The sequence below is a fragment of the Bidens hawaiensis genome, unplaced genomic scaffold, assembly GCF_021521415.1.
Source record: "Bidens hawaiensis isolate Kalapana, Puna unplaced genomic scaffold, B.hawaiensis_p1.1 tig00001832_1, whole genome shotgun sequence".
Taxonomy (NCBI): domain Eukaryota; kingdom Viridiplantae; phylum Streptophyta; class Magnoliopsida; order Asterales; family Asteraceae; genus Bidens; species Bidens hawaiensis.
In genome coordinates, this window is record NW_027491101.1 from 298,721 (window position 1) to 319,465 (window position 20,745).

The 20,745-nt window shown below is 36.9% G+C and overlaps 1 long non-coding RNA gene and 1 pseudogene across 1 annotated transcript; both read left to right on the plus strand.

The window, feature by feature from the left end:
* Positions 1-419: 419 nt before the first annotated feature.
* Positions 420-10,302, plus strand: LOC143597772 (immune-associated nucleotide-binding protein 9-like; annotated as a pseudogene).
* Positions 10,303-11,237: 935 nt separating this feature from the next.
* Positions 11,238-11,698, plus strand: LOC143597821 (uncharacterized). Its single transcript, XR_013147001.1, has 3 exons — positions 11,238-11,271; positions 11,380-11,418; positions 11,614-11,698. It is a non-coding gene; the product is annotated as an uncharacterized LOC143597821 (long non-coding RNA).
* Positions 11,699-20,745: the final 9,047 nt, after the last annotated feature.

A 20,745-nucleotide genomic window follows, 5' to 3' on the forward strand; every position in this document is an offset into this window, starting at 1 on the left:
AAGCATCCTACATGCTTAGACTCGAACAGAGAATGGAATAAAAGTAAGAAAAGAAAGAAGATACCAGTACGAGAATGCCATGTGTCACTCAAACAAGATAAGTGAAGGTAAAGTACGTGATTAGATTCACATGTAAAGTAGAATAATGAATGAATGTTTGCATGATTGCTAAATAAAGGATGTAAGAATGCTATCTTAATTGCTAGGGATATGAGCATATGATGATATGAACCGTTTGATTGTCTAACTGTTAGAAATAGAACTAGCACAAATAGACTCATTAGAGGAAATGTATAGGACACGGAAAGTAACGTGAGCAGCTAATCACAGCTGGCCACTATTATTACATGTTAGCCTTACTATCCTTGTGCTAAATGGTTCCTTAAGTGATGACGTTTGTGTTTCCTTATAGAATACGAATGGCTAGAGCTAAGAAAGCTGCTAGAAGAGGAGGATGTTCGGGACGTCGTGGTAGACCACGCGTCGTCCGAGAACCGTCGGTAGAGGCAGCCACCAACAATGAAGGCGAAGGAAGTGCAGCTGGTCGAAATCCAAGTAACAACATGGGAGTTCAACTGGACCCGGCGATTCAAACTGCCATCGCTCAAGCCGTAGCAGCTGCTGTGAAAAACATGAACCCTGAAAATTCTGCTGGGGCCCGTGAAGGAACCGCTGAAAGGGCGGAAGGAGATGGTAAGAAGGATGATGAATGGGAGATGGAAGAATTAAGCATGGTTAAATCGGTGAAGGTTGATGATAGGAAAAGGGGCTGAGGTGGATGCAACTATAAGTCTTTCAAAGGTTGTGATCCACCAAAGCTAACTGGCTTGGGAGACGCAATCGCTACTCTTCAATGGATAACCGCCATGGATAAAATTATCCGAATTAGCGAATTCCGTCCCGATTAAGCTGTAGGGTATGCTACCCAATCGTTCGTGAGGAGACAATGTACTGGTGGGAGTCGGTGGAACAGAGGAAGAGTCGGAAGGAGATCAAAGCTATGAGGTGGGATGATCTGAAGGAATTAGTGATGAAGAGGTTTTATGCTGATGCAGAGGTAGAAAGGGTTGAAATGAAGTTCTTGAGTCTGAAGGCGGGTAAGATGACACACCATGAATACACCACTGAATTCAACCGCATGTCAAGGTTGGTGCCGGACTTGGTGAACACTGAGGCCAAGAAGATCAAGTGTTACCTTAGAGGGCTGCCGCAGAATATTAGCGTCTTGGTCAAGGCTGGTAGACCAGGCACTTTTGATTCTGTTGTAGGGCTCGCAGAAATGGTCTATGAGGTCTTGTCGACGGATGAGGTGGTTATGGAAGAGAAGAAAGAGAAGAAGTGGGTCGCTCCTGTGAAACGACCTGGTACTCAGTTGTGTAACCCCAAGAACAAGCAACCAAGAGTTTGGGAGAAGAAGTCGTGTAAGACCTGCGGAAAAATGCATGGTGGGGAGTGTAAGTGGAGTAGAAGTTCTGAAGTTTGTAACTAGTCTATAAAGGCTCACGGTGGGGAATGCAGGATGAGGTCTAATGCTTGTTACAAGTGTGGGAAGGTAGGGCATTATGCCAATGAGTGCAGTGCGAAGCCAGCATGTTACAAATGTGGCAAGACAGGCCATATGGCAAGAGAGTGCACCGATGGTGATGTTGGAGGTAGTGGAAAGAAAGATGCTGATCAAGCGAGGACGAGGACTAGGGCCTACATGCAAACCCAGGAACAAGCTAGACAGATTCCTGATGTTGTGACCGGTACGTTCTTAGTAAACTGTATTTCTGCTTCATTATTATTTGATTCGAGTGCGAGTAGAAGTTTTGTAGCTACGAAATTTAGTAAACTAGCTAAATTGAAATGTTGCCGAGTGTTAGAAACCTTCATAGTAGAAACCGCTAGTGACACCACGGTGAAAATAATGAAAATGGTTAAGGACTGTAAGATAGAATTAGAGGGACATGAGTTTCCTGTTACCTTGTATGTTATGACCTTAGGAGGGTTCGATGTAGTTTTGGGAATGGATTGGTTGTCCTAGTACGAAGCTCAGATAGTATGTAAGAGTAGGATAATAAATCTAAAGTCCTTGGATGGTAGCGCGGTGACGGTTTATGGTGATAAGGAAAGTTTTGGGCTTAATGTCATTTCGATGATAAAAGCCGAGGGTTTGTTAAGGCGAGGGTGTGGTGCCTACCTGGCGTATGTTGTCAACGCTACTGCCAAGACGAAAGAAATGAAAGATGTTCCCATCGTGTGCGACTACCCAGAAGTATTTCCTGAGGAACTTCCGGGGTTGCCACCGGAGCGAGAGATAGAATTCCAGATAGATTTAATACCAGGAGCCCAGCCCGTCGCGAAAGCACCTTACCGTCTGGCGTCATCCGAGATGAAAGAATTGATGTCCCAACTGCAAGAACTCCTTGACAAAGGTTTCATAAGACCAAGTGTATCCCCTTGGGGCGCGCCAGTGTTGTTCTTGAAGAAGAAGGATGGAAGTATGAGGATGTGCATAGACTATCATGAGTTGAACAAGCTTACGGTAAAGAATAGATATCCGTTGCCAAGGATTGATGATCTGTTTGACCAACTGCAAGGTTTAAGTTGGTTCTCACGAATAGATCTCAGATCTGGCTATCATCAATTGAAAGTGAAAGAGGCAGACATCCCTAAAACAATGTTTCGGACGCGGTATGGACACTACGAGTTCCTCGTGATGTCATTCGGTCTAACAAATGCTCCCGCAGCATTTATAGATATGATGAATAGGGTGTGTCGGCCAATGTTGGATAAGTCAGTTATCGTCTTCATCGATGACATATTGATTTATTTAAAAAGCGAGTCTGATTATGCCGAGCATCTAAGAGAAGTATTGGAGACTCTGAAGAAATAGAAGTTGTTTGCTAAGTTTTCGAAATGCGCATTCTGGTTGCGAGAAGTGCAATTCCTAGGTCACATGATCAATCCTGAAGGGATTACCGTGGACCCAGATAAGATTGAAGCGATAACGAATTGGAAGACTCCACAGAATCCGACTGATATACGAAGCTTCTTAGGGTTAGCTGGCTACTATAAGAGATTCATCGAAGGTTTCTCCAAGATAGCCGCACCGTTGATCGGTATGACCCGAAAGTCAATAGTATTCAGTTGGGGTAAGTTTCAAGAAGAGGCTTTTCAGGAGTTAAAGAAAAGACTCACGCAAGCTCCAATACTTGCTTTACCCAACGGTGAAGAGGATTTGGTTGTTTGTACTGATGCTTCGCATCGTGGGTTAGGTTGTGTGCTGATGCAACGAGGAAGGGTGATAGCTTATGCGTCTAGACAGTTGAAGGTCCATGAGAGTACCTATACGACGCATGATTTGGAGCTAGCAGCAGTAGTGCATGCTCTCAAGATATGGAGGCATTATCTGTATGGTACTAAGTGTACCATTTACACAGATCATAAAAGTTTAAAGTATTTCTTCGAGCAGAAAGAATTGAACATGAGGCAAAGAAGGTGGTTGGAATTGATAAAGGATTATGACTGCGACATTAAGTATTATCCTGGTAAAGCTAATGTGGTCGCTAATGTGGTCGCAGAAGCGCTAAGCCGTAAGAATGAGGAAGTTATTGCAACAGTGAAGTCATACCAAATGATTATGAATTCAAGTCTTTTTGAAGAAATTATCAAAGTGCAGTCACAAGTTCTGGTAGATGAAGGACTAGTGAAGAAAGAAAGGATTTTCGGTCAGCAAGACGAGTTGGTGGAAAACACTCATGGTGTAAAGACTAGGTTTGACCGTATATGGATTCCACGCCATGGAGATCTCAGATGTCGAATCTTAGATGAAGCTCATAAGTCAAGATACTCGATTCATCTAGGAGCTACTAATATGTACCAAGATTTGAAAAGAGATTATTGGTGGCCGGGAATGAAGAATGATGTAGTAGATTATGTCAGTAAGTGCTTAACTTGTTTACAAGTCAAAGCCGAACATCAGAAGCCTTATGGAAAGATGCAACCCTTGGAGATACCTGAATGGAAATGGGATCACATCACCATGGATTTCATAACTAAGCTACCTCGTACAGCTAAGCATCATGATACCATCTGGGTGATTGTGGACCGTTTGACCAAGAGTGCTCACTTTCTGCCTATACGAGAGGCTATCTCGTCAGAGACGTTAGCAAGCTTGTTCATTAAAGAGGTTGTATCTAAGTATGGAGTACCATTATCAATTGTATCAGATAGAGATACTCGGTTTACTTCGAGGTTTTGGAAGAAGTTCCATGAAGCTATGGGAACGAGATTGAACATCAGTACGACGTATCATCCTCAAACAGATAGACAATCTGAAAGGATGATCCAAACCCTTGAGGATATGCTACGTGCTTGTGTTTTAGACTTTGGAGGGAGTTGGGATGATCATCTGCATCTGGCAGAGTTCTCTTATAACAACAGCTACCATTTAAGTATTGGTATGCCGCCATTCGAGATGTTGTATGGAAGACGTTGTAGAACTCCGATATGTTGGGGAGAGATTGGTCAAAAAGAGATGCGTAGTTGTTCAAGAAACTTCTTCAAAATTTGATCAAATTAAAGCAAGGATGAAGGCTGCTCAAGATCGACAGAAGTCGTATGCCGATAAGCGGCGACGACCGATTGAGTTTAACGTTGGTGACAATGTGATGCTCAAGGTCTCGCCTTGGAAAGGAATTATTCGCTTTAGGAAGAGAGGAAAGTTGAGTCCGAGGTACATTGGACCATTTAAGATTATGGATCGTGTAGGTGAAGTGGCTTACAAGCTGGAATTTCCTGAAGAGCTAGAAGGAATTCACTCAACCTTCTATGTTTCTCATCTGAGAAAATGTCTAGCCAATGACGCGTCTCATGTGCCATTAATGGACATTGAGGTAGATGAACAGTTGAAATACATTGAGCAACCAATCGAGATAGTGGACCGCAAGGAAAAGCAGCTTCGTCATAAAGTTATCCCACTAGTGAAAGTGATATGGAATCATCGCAAGGGATCAGATGCTACATGGGAAGTTGAAGAAGAGATGAGCAAATTTTATCCCAATTTTTTTATTTAATAGTTCTGAAACCTCTTTAAGGAGGGAAGACTTGTAACATCCCGTTTTTCTAGTTTCGGTTAATAGATGAAAATACGAGTTATTATGAGTCGAGTTAGTGTTGGGTTAAATAGATATGGGTTATGGACTTGGGTTATGAAAGAAAGAGGAAAAGACCATGGGCTTAAGCCCATGATCCATAATTATATAAGTCATAAATACCCATTAGTAATTCATTTCACACATATTCCATACATCACAAAAACACACACTTAAGCTCTCTCTCTCTAATTCTCTCTCTAGCCGAAATATAGGAGAAGAACTGATCCCGACCCAAGGTAATAATAGTATGATGTTGTATGACCTTAAACTCGTTAGATATGGTCACGAAACGACGAGCCGACACCGTTAAACCATTAAAGTCACGAGATCCGAATGAAATCGGGTATAAACCGAACCTAAGATGAGATTAGGGATCACCCTAGCTCAGATATGGATCGAACGGGACGAAAAACGGTGAAAAACGAGCCAAAACTCGTTTTTTCCTGCGAATCCGCGGTTTTCCGGCGACGGCGCCGGAAAGGCGTACGAGGTTAAGAGATGTCAGAGAATGTTATGACATTCTCTGACCTAACCCTAGTTCGTTAGCGGGGAGTTAACGAACTAGAGGTGATTCGCTAGTAATTTGTTAAAGAAAGCATAACGAACTAGCTTCAGTTCGTGTTCAATTTGTTAAGGGAAAAGATAACGAATTACTCTTGATTCGTTATAGTCATTCGTTAAAGAAGATAACGAATTAGAAGGTCCTATTTCTTACATGGACTGATCCGCTACATGAACTGATTTGTTTAATAACCAGTTCGTTAAAGGGTTCAATTCGTTATAAGAACCAGTTCGCTAAGATAAGCTTGTTCGTTAAGAACCAAGTAACGAATTAAACGTTTGAGAAAATGATAGAATGGTCCATAGACTTAGAAATAGAATGATTTAATTACAAATAAGCCCTTGAACTTTTAAGTTAGCAAATTAATTAATGATCCAAAATTCTAATGGAAAATGTGATAAGACAGTTAGTGGAAATAAAAATTTTCCAAGCTGACCTGGCAGCTCGACCCCAGCCAGGGGCTCTGTACCTTAGACCCTGCTAGGGCTGCCGCCCATAGACCCCGCTGCCAGGGGCGCTGCCCCCGGACCCCTGTTCGTTGAGGGTTATAACTAGACTCGAAACGCAATGTGTGTAGTGATAGTTAATTGATACGAGTAATTGTTATACAGTTAGTCCAGCACAACTAAGGAAAGGAATAACAATTAACGGTGAACGTAATCGAGTTCAGGTGAGTTTCTAGCCTCACTTCCTTGTTATGTTTTCGGGGCTATGTGCATACTCGATGTGATAGTTAATACACTTACCTTAAGTGGTAAGTGTATGCCTTATATGAATTATATATGATGATTGCTTGACGGTGCATGAACGATCTTCGGATATTGCATGGGCCGTCAGGTGGTAGCTAAAGATATGAATGATATATATGATGTATTATTGATGTATGAATGAAGTATGTATGATGTATGAATGATATATGTATGGTATGTAAACAGTACGTGAACGATCTTCAGATATTGCACGTGTTATTAAAGCAACTATGTAAAGGACATGTATGTTACAGTAGCACAAAATAAAGGGACCAGGCCCTAATATATCTGTGAGGATAGGGACCAGGCCCTTATAATATCTGTGAGGATAGGGATCAGACCCTTACAATATCTATGATGGTAGGGACCAGACTCTAATAATATCTGTGATGTTGGGGACCAAACCCTTATAATATATGTGAGGTTATAGGGCGGAAGGCTCTTTATATAGTATGGATAGTTATGCAAGTAAAATAAAGTATGAATAATGTACACACCTACGGGCACGTGTGCAAGTATGTGAACGGATTGTATGTCGTATGATTAACTAGAACTCACTCAGCGTAGCTGACTTTTAGTATGCACGCAGGTGAGTAGATTGAGGCAGCTTGCATAAGGGGAGACACATGGCATGGACTTGAAGAAGCTGACATCTCAAGGAAATGTTATGTTATTTTAAAGACAATGTTTTATGTTAAATGATTTGGAATGATCGTTAAGACAAGAAATATGGTTATGTAATGAAATGATTTGAATGTTTTTAATATTCCGCGAATGTTTTTATTAACTCTGATATTTGGAACTGTGTTTATGAAAAAATCCAACGTCAAAAGTAAGGCACCGGTAACGAGGCCTTACATTTTTGTTGATGTTTTTTTTTGTGATTTAGTGTACACTAACTTATTGTAACCTTAAACTTTTAATATCTAGACATTGTAAATAGTTAATGTTTTTGTCCGAAAGTTGAAGAAGCTTTGTGTGCTTGAATTTGTTGTTTAAATTTATTATGTTTGTTGACATATTTTTCCACCAATGTGTAACACGGGTCTATACCCTAGTAATAATAATATAAGATTTCAAAATGGGAATCAGATAGTTAAATACTCCAATCCTATTAATCAGACCAACAATACAAATGTCGAAAGAACAATCTCTGAAATACAGACTCACTCAACAAATCATCAACACGATGATTTGAATCTCTTAATACAGCCAATCTATTGGACTCAACAACAAGATGAACCAAAACCGTAGATTACCTATAACAAACTCATATAAAAAAAAACAAGAGCTCAAAAGATTTTGTGGAGTGTTAGCTACGTTTACGACTCCCAAACACTTGTTTATATAGCCTCGACAAAGAAGCAGGTGAACCATCGGATATTATGACCCGCACGCCTGTTAGAGATAAAGCGGGTGAATACATAATCTGGGTACAACCCGGCTTCTATACGTCAGCCCGAGCTTAGCTATACCCTTCCTACTCCAGCTACCAAGCCAAATTAAGCCCAAGTTCCAGCTTTCTGTTAGGTCAGCCCATTTCGTCCGGTATATGTTCACATAACACCAAATAGTTTAAAAAAAAATAAAAAAACAATAAGAAGCCTAAACAAAATATTGAATTGAAAACACAGATTAGAATATGTTTGAACATAATTAAAGAAAGTAAGCTTTGTGTAAGTTCGTTCATGTAATTAATAATGTCATACCACAAATATCAAATGTAATTAGAAACTCCTATTAGATGGAGTAAACAATAATAAAAAGATTTGGTTAGTGAAGAGTCGCGACTGTCAGCCTTCACTGGATGCTTCATATCATATATATGTAATTCGTACTCAAAACTTTCCAACCTCCATCATCGTCTTTTCAACAGCACACAAATAAAACATTCACCGGCCTCTCAGGTATTTACTTTGAGCTATGTATTTGTGTTAATTAATTAGTCCTTTTATATATAACACAAACCGAACTACATCGGGATAATGGGTAAGCGAGTAACAAGCTGCGCCGCTTTCCCCTTTTGAATCGCAAAGCCTATTCTACTAAATATAAATCCTTGGTTCCTCGGGCTCTGCGAGTCACCTTCTGCACCCGCTCCAAGAAGCGAACCGCCTCGGGAGCTAGGGATCCAAAAGTGTCGAAAGCAAATGGAATGAACACGTGCTGATTCTCCAAATACGATGTCTCATGCTTAGCAACCTTCCTAGACTCCTCTCTCAAAACAGATGGTGTTCTGATCTGATTGAAACAGATGGTGTTTTATTAAAGTGATTTATATATGTCAGATATTATTCTGCAGGGTGATTGTGAGATCCATTCTCCACAAACGCTTGTTTTAGTTGGAAGGAAAGGTAATGGGAAAAGTGCTACAGGGAACAAATGTATTTAAATCTCAGCGTGCTTTATCTGCTGTAACAACTGCTTTCGAGTTTAACTCAACAAAACTAAAGGATGGGAGGATTATAAATGTCATTGATACACCTGGACTTGGCTTATGGCTTAACCTTAAACCGGATACTATATATTGTCCTTTCTTAGAGAGGCCATTATATTAAAAGGAATAGTGGGCAACTTTGATCATAAGAAGCAAGATGCCCAACAGTTGCAACAGTAAACAAACACACTAAAATTACAAAAGGAAATTGAATTTACACCAACCACGTAGTATTATTATCTGCAACTAATTTTCTTCTTGTGACAAAATGCAAGCAGGGATTGTTGGTTCTTCTGTTGATACTGAGTTTACTGAGACGGTTGGGGATGGTATTCATGCTTTTCTAGTGGTTATGCCAATTCGAAGCCGCTTTTCACAAGAGGAAGAAGCTGCAATAAGTCGACTGCAGTTATTTTTTGGAAGTCATTTTAATGATTACATGATATTAGTTTTTACCGGTGGGGATCAACTTGACGACCAAGAGACTTTGGAAGATTTCTTACATGACTGCCCTGAAAAGTTAAAGGTTGTTACTTGTAATTAAGGTCATCTTTATTGTAGATTTGATTATATTTTTGGTTATTTTAAGATGTAATTAAAGATCATGATTGATATTGTTCTAGGAAATCTTAAACACGTGTGAGAATCGTTGTGTCCTTTTTGATAGCAAGACGGAAGATCAAGTTAAAAGATCAGATCAAGTAGATAAACTTTTATCATATGTAAACATGGTGTCAAGAAAGGATGCTGGAAAATTTTACAACAAGGAGATGTTTGATGAATGGAAGGTGAAATCTATTATTTTTATTATAATGTTTTTTTTTTTTCAAATTGATGATATATTAATAAATAAAGAGCTTCTACTTCCATGGTCAGAAGCAAGCTGTAAATTTCCAGGCTTCGAAGGAGCTTAAGCAGTCAACCGAACCCGAAATATCAATGCTGACAGGTCATTTGCTTGAAGGGCAAGTTCAGCAAATGTTTGAAATGGTATTATTTAGGTTTGCAGACTCCACTGGTCTCTTTTATCAGTTGTCAGTGATTAGTTTGCTACTAATTAATGTTATATAACTATTTGTTTACTCAAGTTAATTGAGTGTAAATTGTTTATATTAATAGAATGTATAGTTATCATATCATCACTGTAACTAAATTAATTATTGTAAATCCTTTGCATCAACTGATGAGCAGAAACTGATGGAGACAACTTTGGGTCTTGAACGGCAATTGGCAGCAGAGCTGGCTGCTCGGTTGAAGGTAGAAGAGGATGCCGATGCAACTCAAAAGAAAGCAGACGAGGAGATTCGTCATATAAAAGAACAGATTGAGATTGCAAAGAGGAAGCAGAAGGGTCTATGGAAACCACATGTGAGCAGGAATGATGACACGTGTTATCTTGTGATTGCTGATTAATGCACATTACAACACCCTGTTAAGCCTTGGGGGGCAATTCAAATCTGGAAGCTGTTAACATATAGCCTTTTGTCTTTTGAATTGTTTGAGGTCAAAAGGGGTTTCTAATATTTTTTGGAGTTTGTTATTTTTGAACATTTGTCTTTCCTTTGATTATGCATGGGCTATTTAAAACGTTAGTTGATAATCCAGGGCCTTTGTGGGTGTTTTTTTCAACATTAAACAAGAGTACATGTTAAAGTGAAGATGGTGGTGGTGGTGGTGAGAAGGTGGCGGCTTCGACGGTGGTGGTGGATGCGATACAGTGTGAAAGTGAAGATAAAATGAAAAAAAAACCAAGGTGGTGGATGAAATAAATTTGAGGTTTTTATGGAATGTTTTCATAACTGGACATTAAACCGGACATCTTGCTGGTTCACTGGTTGGACCAGTCGGACCGGATTTAAGAACCATATATGCGTTTATATATATATATATTACATTATAATATATATAGGCGTCCCTTCATCTGCTATCTTCTCTCTCAAGAGAAGCCTTAATATTAATTATTTATTCACCTCCGGCTGCAACTACGGCACTTTCTCGGCAGCAGACCTATCCCGGCAATAGAAGAATTCAAGCCATCCGTTACAGCCTTAACAATCATTAAAGACATCATTAGGTCACATCACCTTTACAACCGATCAACCGTTTATTGCTATAAGTATGATTTATCGTCTCAGCCCCCACCCCCAATCGCATCACCAAAGCCCAGGTATGTAATCCCTATTCTCCAATTTTAGATTGTTTACCGATTCTGATTTAGTTTCTGATTACATGTCATAAATCGTTGGGAACATGCTGATTGTAGGAAACCCTAATTGGACGATGCTTGCGACTACTTTGCACGCCAGGTCTATGCTATTGAGGATCGATTATTCAGTCGATTAAAGCTAGCTACAGCTACCCAGACACCTCCTACTGTTTCAAGTAAGATCATTTAGAAGCTTTCTGTAACATGCCCACCAACTGTTTGATGAAATGCCTCAGCCAGTTTTTTTTTTTTTTTAATATTGTTTGCTTGGGTTTTTTTTGTAGAGTCAAGCACTGGTGGGAAGACTCGAGTCGGAATCAATGGTATGATTAAATAAGATTTTTATGTATACAATTTTAATTTAGTTAAGTTTCTAGATTTATCTACTTTTGAACAGTTATTTCTATTAGACGGAAATGAGAATATAATGGTCTTGTTTATGTGATAAGTATATATTATTTTGTTTATTTATGTGGGATGAATGGCGGTCTCTCATTGTATTAACTTGAATCTTGAAGGTTTTGGAAGAATTGGAAGGTTGGTGTTGAGAATAGTGACATTTAGAGATGATATCGAGGTTGTTGCGGTCAACGACCCTTTTATTGATGCTAAGTACATGGTAAGGATTAACTTCTATGTAACAATTTGTTGGCTTTGTTTTGACTATCCGTGACTAAATCAAAAGCATGTATTGGTTTGACAAAATAATATTTTACCATGTAGCAAAGTCAATTCGATTTCTTTTTTTTTTTTGGAGTATTAAAATATGCTCAAATTTAGAATTTTAATTTCAGATTAATAAAATATGTTTTATGAGATTGAGTTCAGTTGTTTATTGGTATGCATTCGGGAATTGGCAACTTAAAAAGCACATTTTTTGTTTAAATATATTCTGCTATGCTAATAATAACATTTGTTTAATTGTCATTATGTAGGATCCATCTGTTGTGGTTAGTGATCATGTAACAGAGGTGAATCAGACGTCGATTGAGGTCAGTGTGTGTAGTTGCATCCCAAAATAATAACATTCAAAAAGTTGGGGTCAGTTTGTCATAGTTTTTTTTACATGTAATGATATAGGTAAAGTGAGTGGTATTGAGGGAGATGTTCACTGTCTTCAATCTTCATTGGACTGTGTCTGCCCGGTTTGCTGAATTGCTTGACACATTCATCTGACCTGAAACATATTTTATATACTCACTCATCATGTTTCAGCCTTTTTGACCCCTTATAATTTTAGCTAAATTTTCCGACACGACCTGAGTCATATTTTATAGGCCACAACTTTACTACAATTTGTACTTTTGTCATTCATATGTGCTCATCATATTAAAATGCCAAAAGGACCTAGGCATTGATATAGATACAACCCCAGCCCCCATATATTTTCAAATGTTAGCTGTATAATCTCACAAATGTGCCATTAGAAATGCAAAACGTTGTAATGCGCGGGCTTTTCTATTGGCTTATTTCTACAATTGGTTATGGGTCAAAGATTAATTTTGTTCTTTATTTGGATAGTGACTCATGCTTAAAATTGTTATGATATTGATTTGTTTTTGTAATTTTAACAACTTGCAGATTGTGTTGTCATGGTTAATGTCAAGGGTCGCCAAATGGGAAGTCAAAAACGTCAAGGTAAAAGTGGAGACCAACTTTTGTATGCTTTTTTTCTTCACTTGTAACAAGTCATTACTTTTATGTTAAACTCAATTCTCCGACCCCACCGCGAAGCACGCCCTTCCCCAATTTACATAGTTGTGCATGTTTTTTTAATTTATCTACCCGTGTTTGGAAAATGATCCCATGTTTATATTAAGAGGGGGTCTTTTCTATTTGTTTGTGTTTTCTGGATACATTTTATTTCTTGTATTACTTGATATATGTTTATATAAATTGGTGTGCAGGAAGGACGTTTTGAGTGATAATAGGGATATGGTGATTTGTTTTGATATAGTTAAGCAGCTTATCGATCTTGGTATGATCTTGATGAGGACTTTATTCACATTTGGATGAGCTAGAGATTTGTAAGTATCCGTTTAGAAATATATCTCGTTGAGGTTTTTCTTAATTTCGTCATAATGAGCACATAAAATTTTAAAATAAATGGATGTAAATTTACAATGGGTTTCACAAGTGTATGAATCATTTGTTTATGTGCATTAGAACGTTTACTTACCAGGAGGATCAAAAATTTGTATAATAAATTGATTTTCTCCCAATGGGTCTTTGCACATTTCATTTTCAAAATAGTAAACCATTCAAAATAGTTAAATAGTAAACCATGAAATAAAATTAAAGTAGTAACAGAACAATATTTTGAGACGAATATCATGAAAAAGGAAAATTGACAAATATGGAGGGCCGGTTGATTTAGTAATTGGGCGTACTTGTTTGTGGCACTTAGGTAACCTCAAGGAAGCTATTGACCATCTAGCTGAGTCAGTTTTGTTCAACTATGTTTCTGGCATCGTATATACAACCCGAGGTAAATTAAAAGTTTTTGAAGTTATGTCATATTATTATTATTATTATTATTATTATTATTATATGAAATATGTATTATTATTCAATCATTTCTACAACCATTGTCTATATGAAAATAAAAAATAACAAAATTTTGTCTTGATATTATTTGGTGTATTTGCCTACTGTATATGACACGGACCTAATAATTGTTGATATTAGGGGCACAAAGGTCATTTTGAAAAGCGTCGAATGAAAAATCTTATGATCAATTTTTAAACATGGGTCAACTTTGACTTCTTATGGGTCAAAGTAACCTTGTTGGGATTGCTGACTTCTTTAGTCAACTTTGATTATTTAGTTGACGTTGATTTTTCTTGGTCAAAGTTGGTCACTTCTGGGTCTGGCTGCTACTATCAGCTTTTTTCAAAATACAACAACTTTGTGTCGGCCGGATCTAGATATACAACGATATTGTTCTAGCCCATTATTAAATGCTTGCTTGTAAAAGAGTCATCAGATTTTTAGTGCTAAATAGACTCTTTGAACTTTTGTTTTCGTCTTTCATGATTACAAGCATTCTTCATGGTGTAAGCATCTTTCATGGGGTTCAAACTCATTTATCAATAAGAGCATCATGTATCCTAATAAATATGAATCAAATGCCCTTGAGAAAGATACTATATTTTGTATCTTACCTTAAAAGATTGTATGTTTTTATGCAGGCGGGCGACTTTGGCTACGTAACATAATGAAAATGTAACGGACTGCAAATCCTGGAATGACGGTTCAACGCGCTACACTTGCATAAAAGCTAGCGGCTCTTGAACAAGTTGCGTAGTTTGCTTTAAAAGAAGTTTGCCCGCTAACACGAAATTATATATTTATTTATGGTGAAAAACAATACTTTCTCTTTTGTAGGATGTGTAGCTAATAAAAATGAAATGGTTAGAAAAAAAAGTATATCTGTAAAATATGAAGTGAATAATTTGTATTTTTAGCTTAATTTGATACGTTTCAATCATTGACGAAAGTTGTTTTACCATTATGTGGTGTTTAGGTTATTGATAAAATACAAGGAAACACTTGCACAAACTTTTGTTAAGTCACAACTTTCTAGAGAATGCAAATTACGAATGAGTATATAACACAAATGTTCCTTGAAATCTGTTTCACATCAAAAAGAAAATGACAGATTTTCCAACTATTAATGATAAGTCGCCTCTATTTTTCTTTCATGAAACTAATACGCATATCACAAACTCATTGACCACCTGATAATACTAGCTTACTATCTTCAAGAAGAGCAGCACCCTGCATTTTGGTTGACTGCTTGATCTCGGATTTGAACAATATATCCTGCCGCAAAGCGCGGGCCCTCTGCTAGTATGTATGTATGTATGTATGTATGGATAAACTAGTAAAAGAGGTTGCGCGTTGCGGCTGGAACGCAACAGAAACTTGGTTAGCAGCGTTTTGGTCCGTCATTGTTAAGTGCTAACCTAACCAATTAGTTATTTCAGTAACATAAACTAAGTTAATTTTCACTTACATAATTGCATGAAGAACTATTAATAATTAACAAATTTGATAAACCCACATCAAAACTAATTTGAATTCTTGCTTAACCGTAAGAATGACGCTTATAATCAACATGATACAATGTTCCGTGATGAAAAACTAACTATGTACATGAAAAATTGACATTAAATATTCATAAAAATGATTACATACATAATACATTTAAATACAATAGTATATTTGCAGCTAGAGCACATGGAGCTAACCTTAGAAGATGCGTTTGTTGTGAGGGCTCACAATCTAATTATCAAAAGATACACGTTCACAATTATCAATTCACATAAATGAAAGTCAACAATGTGAAAAAGTCAAAGTTGACCAAAATCACTTTTGATCATAAAAATAAACAGCAAGTTTAACCAAAAAAGTCAAACTCGTCAAAAAACCTTGAATGACCAGACACCATATCACCATCATACTTTCCAATATACCCAAACTACCCTTGGCATTATTTAACTCTCCTTTCATTAATATCAGGTTACATCATTTAAGCTTTATAACTTTGCTCAGCTCTTGTATCGTTTAATGTTCTTTTTTTCTAAAACCACTATTCTCAACCCGACTTCATTTTCACCCGAACCAAACTAACATTTTTTTAAATGACCCATTTTGACCCAAAACTCATTTTTCTTAGAACCCATATTAACCTGAACTTGTGTTAACCAGAACCAAATTGAAATATTTTTAAATAATCTGTTTAAACATAAACTCATTTTGCTTAGAATCCCAATTTATAGGTAAAAACTCACTTATTCATAATATGGGAGACCATACTTCAGATATGAAAACTAATCCATGTGGCGTTTCGGGTTCCATCAAAACCTCTCATATAAGATAACAGTATACCCATAAAACCAAAACTGAATTTGTATCAATTGTCGTGTTTTATTCATATAATGATACTATGATGAGGATAAAATTTACCAAAACGTCTTAGGTAAGTTCTCACAGCTGACGAACAAATGAACAATGGTAATTCCAACCTTGAATGATGGTACTTCACCAAGTACATACGACTACAAGAAAAAATATCACAGGTAAAAAATTTACAAAAATTGGAAATCACATTCATCAAAGAATTTACACAATTCAATAATAATGTTGCGAGTCAACGCAACCAAATTGTCCCTTTTCATTCTTTCGCTAGTTATCAGGTCTATGTTAATGGTTCCTGTTTAGAAAACATACATGTCATGTAATTAACTTACCAACACATAGTGGCAGGATCAGACAACTGCAGGCAACTTCTAGAAGCCTAAAAGCCTCAACAACATTGTTTTTTCATCCTTTTCAGTAAAGTGATTTTGGGCAAAAGCCTCACTGAGGCGCATAACACTTTCAATTTGTCTAGGAGTACCCGTTATCCCCTATTTAGCCGCCTTTTAACTACCTAATGGGGTCTAAGGACCATTTTACTACTTCCTGGAAAAATTCCTCTTATTCTCATTGTAACATAGCCATTTTTAAGCTCAGCAGCAACTTCTTTAGACAACCATGGATGTATGCATTTTTTGATATAACTATCAAAGTATGAAGGTCCATGACAGTCATTCAGAATTCTGCATATGAAAGTCCAAATTTCAGCACTCAATGATAAGTTTACTTCATCAATGTTGACCCAAAAAAGTCAACAATGTGGAAAAAGTAAACGTTGACCAAGTCACTTATAATCCTTGAAGAAAAGGCAAATTTGAACCAAAAAGTCAAACTTGATAAAAAAAGTCTTGAATGACCAGACACCGAATCGCCATCATACGTTACAATATACCCAAATTACCATCGGCATTATTCAACTCTCCTTTCTATAAATTGACCATTTTGCCCCCCCCCCCCTTGGCTTCCGTTAATATTGGGTTACGCCTTTTAAGCAATATAATTTTGCTACGCTCTTGTATGGTTTATTTTTCTTTTTTCTGAAACTACAATTCCGAACCCGACTTTATTTAGCTAAAACCCATTTTAACCCGAACCGAACTAATGTATCAAACTTAAGTCAGTCAAAATGGTCATATCTAGCACTTATTATTCATGTTGTTCTATTAAAAAAAAACTAAGCAAATAAGACAGCATTAAAAAGGTACTTACTTTGAGCAGAGGCGGGAGCATCCATGGAAGCTCGAGAAACCAGGTCATAACTTCTTGCTGTCATTGAGGTCTGCACTCGTATGCATAACACCGTCAATGACGACGTCAACATTGACCACCAAGCATATAAACTGAAAAGTATAAAACTAAATATATTACCCAGCTGCAGTATAATAAGAAACGCTTCCCCCAAAAGATTGCGCTATCCACAAAGTAACCGACTATCCTTTTGAAAATAAGATAAAATGTCTATGCCCTATTATAGAAAAAATTCATAGGATACTGACATTAACAATTATAAAAATAATTAGTTTCAATATGAATTACCTTCATGAGAGGTAAAAGACTAGTCGGTTGGAGAGTGTGGTAACCTAAAAACAAGAAAGTCGCCATTCTAAACAAAATTAATTTAATGAACTAAATTGAGCATACATTGAATTGAAAATAAATAAGACAAACATGGATTGTGTTTGGAGAAGTCGGCCAGATCAACAGTGTCACCTGTTTAGGATCAGTACTCACACAATTATGATGTCTCAATCATAATTATTAAAACAATCAATGAGAACAATTGCTCTTGGTAAGCGTACATTACATATTTGTTTATACTGACCACTTGACCCATATTTCCTATCCCTTCTATGTGCACCTGCAACCAAAATTTGCAACTTTCATATTATCTGGAAGTTAGCTTTCATATAACAGACTTCTATAATAATCATGTGATGTGTGCCGTGCGTGCAGTTGTAAAATGGTATGGAGATTGAGATTTTAGCTTTTCACACAAATAGATCATGTTTTAATTTTATAAAAGTGATACTAGTAAGATTAAACTCACACAAATAGACAAGTGTACCCATCGTATATTTATAACAGTATTGGTAAGAACCAAATATCGATCCGTGGACACAAATGTTTCTAATAATGAATCTTCGTTTTAGTTCAACCGGAGAGTTTCAATCATTTTGGGGTTGATTTTTAAACTTTTTACAAAATATAAATACTTATATATATAATATGTAGGTGACAAGAAAAGAAATTCTAAATGAATAATTCAATTATATAAAGGTTACCATCTAAGATCATGAATCATTGTTCTTCCTTGATGATTATTTAGTAAACATGTGATAAACTTGCCTTAATAATATTTGATAGAATAACCACTCATTTCCAAGTGAACATATTATATGACATAAAAGAAAGTAGCATGCATATTTTCAAGTCCATCCTTGCTTAATCTCATACTACCACGAGAATGCCAGTTTAAGTAGGCAAGTAATTTAGTAAAGTAGAAAGATTAGGATTGACTTTGATTTCTCAAATACCAATCCTAACAACTTAGAGTGGTTGTAATTAACTCACACAACCTCCCATTGGTTGAATTAATTAGGTTATAATTACACATTCCATTAACATATGATTTCTTTAACTAGTATGATAACCTAAGCAATCGTGTTAACGATGTTAATTCAAAATTATCAAAACTAGAGAAATAGATCATAGCTTATATCTCATCATTTCTAAGTACAATATAAGGATCAATGTTTTATCTTGAATAAGTTATCAAGGTATTTTTTTTTACCATTTATAGTCTCCAAGAACATGAGTGAATCATGAATGATTGTTAATCATCAACCTTGATGTATTGAGTTAAAGTGCTAAATCATTTTTCATCAAAGGATAATTGCAAAATAACCATGCATTTTACCAAACTAAATCACATGTTTAATATAATCATCAAGTAACACAAAGCTTCTTCATAGAAATAAGATGGTGAATGGAGTTTAGCTCATAATGAGCATGGTTATGAACATCAAAAGAGATAAAGATAACAAACACATGATCAAACTAGAACAACCTAACCAAATGTGGGCTAATCTTCCTTCTTCAATGGTGATGGATGAAGATGATGATGGATGATGGTGATGATAGCCTCCAAGCCTTCAAACTCTCCACAAGACATTCAATATGAGCGTAAAGTGGGTGTTTTATAAGAGAAACCCGTATAGAAGTTTTCTTCAAGAACACCAAATGAGTACAACATGCTCCTCTATTTATAGGTTGTCTGGGTGATAAGGCGCGGCCCCGTGTAGAGGGAGGCACTCCCCCGTGTCTAGGTGTCCAATCGCATTTAATGTTCTGTCAGATCGTACATGATGACCCACCACGGGGGCGTGCTTCAGGGGGAACGACCCCATGTTTTTGGTGCCTTGTTATATTTATTTTGTCTTTTCTGAAAGGTAACCACGACCTCGTGCCTACTGGGACACGGCTAGGTGTCCAGCTGTCCAGTATTTTGTCTTTTCATGCAGATTTTTTATCTTTATTGCATAGGAAAGCATGGGAGCGTGTTTCATGAGGCATGGGGGTGTGTTTCACTGTTTTCTTGGGTTTTCTTTGATTTTTCTTTGGCTTTTCGTTTGTTTCTTCGTTTAAGGCTTGGGTTTACCTGAAAATACATTTTAACATGATAAGTAGCTATTTGAACTATATTATTTGACAGAAGTTGCAGTTTTTAGAGATTATTTGATGCTAAAATGATATATATTTTTGTATACATCAAACATCCCCACACTTGAACCGTGCTTGTCCTCAAGCAAGCTATTTGTAAATATTCTCTAAAAATAGCAGTTAGGACCATAGCTTAACATCCCCAAAAGAGTTTCAAGAAAATGGGAACAAAATAACCAACATTAAATCGCTGGAATATATGTAGTGATATAATAAAAAGTGATTTGTTTTTATGAGCTTCTGTTTATGCAAAACATCACGTTCTCACAATGTTCACTCACACTCGGTTTTATATCTGATCATACCTGTGATGTATGTATGTGAACACTATTAGCCAAAATATGACCTGTGATAAATAAGCTTGTAACAAGTTCAAATCTCCACCTTTGTGAAGTGTTGCATAGATTAGAAGGTAATATGAGTTGGTTTTATGTGAGTAGGTATTTGGTATTTTGTGGTGGTTCAAGGGTTTAGGTTAATGAGGATGGTAAATACAACTTCTGCTGATTGTTGGGAGTCTTAAGATGTCTTCAATGGTTAGCTCCTTTCTCCCCATTGCTGAATATATATCTGTGTGTGTGTATATATATATATATATATATTCATAGACCTAGTGACTCTTTTAAGGTCAGATCGTCAAGACCAGTTTTTTCGAGGATGTGAATAAGTTCTTCTTCAATCCTTATCTGAACATAACTCCCAACTCTAATGGATCGTTCGACTTTGAGCCTAATAGCCCCACCCTCATTAGTTCAGTATATTCATGTTAAGACTGAGTTTGACTTTTTCTACATCTTCCTTCGTAGGACCAGTTTCCGCATCCTAAGCATTGTTCGTATCTTTTTGCTCTTATTTTTATTGCGCTTTGGAAACTCCACAAAATGGTGGCCTTTGTGCATCTTGGCGCCACTTTTCCTCACCTCATTAGTAAAGAAAAAAAATATTTATATGGCATCAAGTTTATCTCACAGTAACAGAGTAATTGGGTATAAACACCATATTTTGCA